The 4791-nt window shown below is 31.6% G+C and overlaps 1 pseudogene; it reads right to left on the bottom strand.

The window, feature by feature from the left end:
- Window positions 1–2378: 2378 nt before the first annotated feature.
- LOC149539065 (uncharacterized) lies at window positions 2379–4545 on the bottom strand (annotated as a pseudogene).
- Window positions 4546–4791: the final 246 nt, after the last annotated feature.

The raw sequence follows: 4791 nt of genomic DNA, 5'->3' as shown, positions 1-4791 counted from the left end.
GAAAGAATGGAAATGAAAGGTTTTTAAAGTTATTATAATTATTAAAATCTAATATGAACAAGCAACATCATTTTATTAACTATTAAATTATAATGGTGCTAAATCATTTATACATATATGAATGTTTATAAATATTAATTAAAATAATATGATGAAAGATATATTAAATCTTTTGAGATATGTTTATATATTTTAACCCAATTATTTTAATTAAATTATTTATTTAAATAACTCATGCAGTTCCACAGATGTATCCTATTTCAAATTGCTAGGTCCTCTACATGTCTGCCTAGTAATGGTGATGCCCTACCCAATTCTTTTTTGACAATGCTTCCACCCCTTCGACATGCTCCCTTCAAGGAATTTCTCTATACTTAAATTATAAATTATTTAATCATAAATAATCATAACACTTAACCTTTCATCTTAATTCCATGAATTCATGACTAAGGATCAACTAACATGTCATCTTCACTTGAAATCATAACGACCAACTATCTTGCAATTTCACCAAATTATATCAAATTAAACTACCAACTAACTTCATGTGAACCTCAATGGCTATATTTTAAGCTAGGTCAAAAATTGGGATGTAACAAGGGGTGAATTGATTAGAAAGCATTCAAGGTGACTTAGAAGAGTGAACGAATTGTAGAATCAATTTGTAGAATAAAAGATCAAAGTTATAGCATTGATATATTAGATCAGAAAGGATCAAGGAGGAAAAAATTGAGATCTAAAATCAGCAATACAAAGTTGTAAGTTATCAAATCAAACATTCTACTATTACTTTCTAACAATTGTATCAGCAGAGTGAAATCCTTTGGATTAAGGTTGACTTAATAGTCATTGTAAAATCTTTTAACAGGGTGACATTCCAAGGGAATGTTCTAAAAGTCCTTTAACTAGGCACACTTCTAATAGGATGTTAAAATCCTTTAACAAGATAGAACTTAACAGTCTCTTGTAAGCCTTTAACAGGTCAAGCCTTTCACAAGGTAGATCATGTTTCATGGTCAACACTTTGTAACCTTAACAAGTGACACTTTATTGCTACAGTAGTGAAGAATTGTGGGTGTCATCCCCACCTCATTTTTACCTTCTCATTTGGAGAGTTTTTGGGTAATCATATCAAGTGTCAAGTGTGTGTATGCTTATGTGTTTTGATGCATTTTCTTTACATTTCATTTCAATTTATTATATGCATCTAATGAATGGTAAAAGGGTTTTAAGTGAAAAAGTTTGAACTTTTGATTCACCACCCACCCCCTCCCCCCCCTGCCCCCCCACCCCCCTCTCAAAAGTGTATTGTTCCCATTTGTACTTAAAACAATTGGTATCAGAGCTAAGTTTTCATTAGGGGAAGGCTTACAACTTAAAGAAAAGATCTTGATATGGAGGTCTACAATCTGGGAAATATTATAGAGAACTAAGGAATTTAGATCCAACTCATTCTCCATTCACTAGAATGAAGCCAGAGAGGAGTTGAGGAAATCCTTAAAGAGAAGGAAAGAGATAGCCATTGCAGAGAATGACACACAATACAAAGAGATTGACACCACCAAGTTCTTTGCTAATGGAGACTCAAATGAGTTTGATGCAGCAATAGCAGATCTAATGGAAAAGAATAGAGTACAACACTAGTAAATTTAAACTTTATTTTCGATGAATTTTGGTTGAAATTTTGATGCAGGTTGGTCAAAATTTTGACCAAGCAATTCATGGTAATTTTTCTCATTGAAATTTTGACCAATACATTCGTTGAAATTTTTTAATTTTTGGTAGCTCTAATTTGTCATTGTTGGTCAAAATTTTTACCAACATTTGGTCAGTTTTTTTTTAACATTGGTGCAAAATTTGACCAATTCTTGGTTGAAAATTATCAAGAATTGGTTAAAATTTCCACCCATGTTTGGTTGATTTATTTTATAATTGGTAGAAATTTTGACTAAGTCTTGGTAGAAAACTATCAAGAATTGGTCAAAATTTCCACCAATGTTTGGTCAATTTTTTTTAATAATTAGTGGAAATTTTGTCCAATTTTTGGTAGAAATCTATCAAGAATTGGTCAAAATTTCCACCAATGTTTTGTCAATTTTATTTTTTATGTTGTATCAAACAATTGTTTCTTATCCAAGCCATTTAATTTGCAACCTTTTAAATCTCTGCAAAGATAAAGTTGGAGTAGGAGAATTTTTCTTCTCAAAGGTGTCCTCTGATTGTAAAGTGTCCATTCCATAATAATGGGAAGAAAAATTCTCCTTTACAATCAGATAATAGAATGGATGCTTTACAATCAGAGGACACCTTTGAGAAGAAAAATTCTCCTGCTCCAACTTTATCTTTGCAAAGATTTAAAAGGTTGCAAATTAAATGGCTTAGATAAGAAACAATTGCTTGATACAACATGGAACAACTGGATCATTGGCACGAATCTTTGCAAGACATTGACCAGTTAATATGTTGCTTATATTTATGGAACCAACTATAAATGCACCGAATACAACTAAATCATTGAAGGTGAAAATCCAAGAATGGAGACCAAATCTAAAATTCTAATAAAAAAGTTCTTACCATTTTCTTCTTCATCTAAAGAATGAGGATGGGCCTTGCAGTACGAAATAATCAAATCTTGATCACTAGTAATATATATGTTATTTGTGTTACAATCTAGATGCCACAACAAATGGTCTTCGAATGAGGTAACTAGCTCTCCTCAAAAATTCCACACAACAATTGTATGATTGCAAAATGTCAAGAATAGCTAATTTTCATATAGAAAAATGAAAGTTGACTGTGTCATAAATTATGTTCTACTTACTTTAATCAACTATGCATTTCAAATTGGTCAGCCACTACCACCATTAATAACTTATTTAATGGTAATTTGCAATCAATGGGAAGAACATATAGAGTGAGCTAAACTAACAAACTTTTCTTGGAACAGAAGACACATCATCACTCAAAAACTCACATCAAGTATTTGAAGGTTCTCATTTTCTTGCTTTACAAGAAGCTTCTCATTGAATTTCTAAATGAAATCAACTTTTTTATTGTGATGTAATAGGTGATTGAATGCTTTTAAAATAGTACCATCCTTTATAGACAAGATCTTGAGAGGAATGTTCCCACTAGCTCCGTCAAATATCAGTAACATGATCCATGGACTGTTAAGGAAAAGGAGAAAAAAGGATTAGAAGAATGCATGTAATTCAAACAATGAAAAAAGTAGAAGTCCAGTTCATCCACCACAACCATGCAATGATTTCATTCCCTGAGACTATTGAATTCAAAGAACGTGAGAGCTCTGTTGACCAAATTAAATTTGAGAAACAACCCTTACCTAATATTTATCTCTTGGACATGTTCATTTGATATTGGATACAACATTGTATAGTTCTTCAAATCAAACACCTTATAAATTTTGTTAATCATTGATACAATATCATCAGAGTTTAGGCAAAATAAATTCAACCTAAAAGCCTTACATTGGTTTGATTTCAATCACAAGCTTACCCATCTTGAGTAGAATAGGTTAGGACCTTTTCATTGACATCATCAAACTCCACAAATCCAGGCCACTTCAATGACTCTGACTCAAACAAAGAAAATCCTATATCTGGTTGAACCCTTTGAATATATTTGCCAATTTTAATGTCTTTATGATTATTGAATAGATTACCATTTTATAAAGATGCACTTGAATCTAATTAGGGGTAGTTATATATAATTTTTAAACATGTTCCATCAAACACTATGACTTCAGAGCCTAGAGCAATAGATACTCGGTAGGTGTTGTTCTACATTTAAGTGAATTGAAGTTATTTGAAGCATATACAAGAATTATGATGAGTCAATCATTGTTATTATTATAAAAGAGGTTGGAAAACACTTCATCTAGGCTTATGTTCAAGAAACATATTTTCTTTTTTGTCTCTATCAAACACAAAACATTGTGTTGGATAACACAGAGAAATAATCATGGAGAATTCCAAAGCTAAATTGGTATCTGGGTAAACACTCCACTCACCTCTGCTAAATGCTACACAAACACTAGATTGTGCCAAAGCAAATACAATATCAGGTGCTGCAACAATTTCTATTATTTTTATCTCTTCTTTAGAAACTGCAGTTTCAAAAACCAATGTTCCTTGGGATCATAAGTGTTAAATTCTTCTTGCAAAATGGAGAAATGATCAGTTTGCTATTTTGCAAATTTAATGATTAGTTCTACTTTTGGGGCAATACATCTTTGAGCACTCATGATCAAAACTAATTACTTATAAAATGTCTCGCACTTGAGGATTCTTACCAAACAAAAGCGAGCAATAGAATCTCCACTAGTTATAAATTTGTCATCCCACTGCTATCTAAAAGAAGAGTAACTTTTTGCTATACAAGAAGCATGGAGAAACATCAACTATTTCTTGTTGTAACAAACATCACATTAGTGAGCCCTTTCTTACTCAATTTTAAAATTGAATTCATCTCAAAACATTCACACCTAACCAACCATCAATCCTCAATCTTGAGTACCTGAATCATTGTTCAATTCAAGAAGATGGGAAACTTGTGCTAAAACTTGGTGTATAGGCTTTTACTTTTAGTCACATGGCACTAGGAGTGCATCATATTACTCCATCTCCAATCTCTCCATAAAGGACCCAAAAATTTCATATTCAATTTTTAAAAATAAATTAAGCAATGGAACTACTATGCTATAGCTAAGAGACAAGTTGGTTCAAAAATATAAAAAACATAGATTATTACCTCTTTGTTTTCTCCTAATGA

This window comes from Cupressus sempervirens, chromosome 9 (genome assembly GCF_028749045.1).
Source record: "Cupressus sempervirens isolate cs-2001-9-10 chromosome 9, ASM2874904v1, whole genome shotgun sequence".
Taxonomy (NCBI): Eukaryota; Viridiplantae; Streptophyta; class Pinopsida; order Cupressales; family Cupressaceae; genus Cupressus; species Cupressus sempervirens.
The sequence above is the reverse complement of the archived record's forward strand: the minus strand, read 5'-3'. Positions and strand labels throughout refer to the sequence as shown.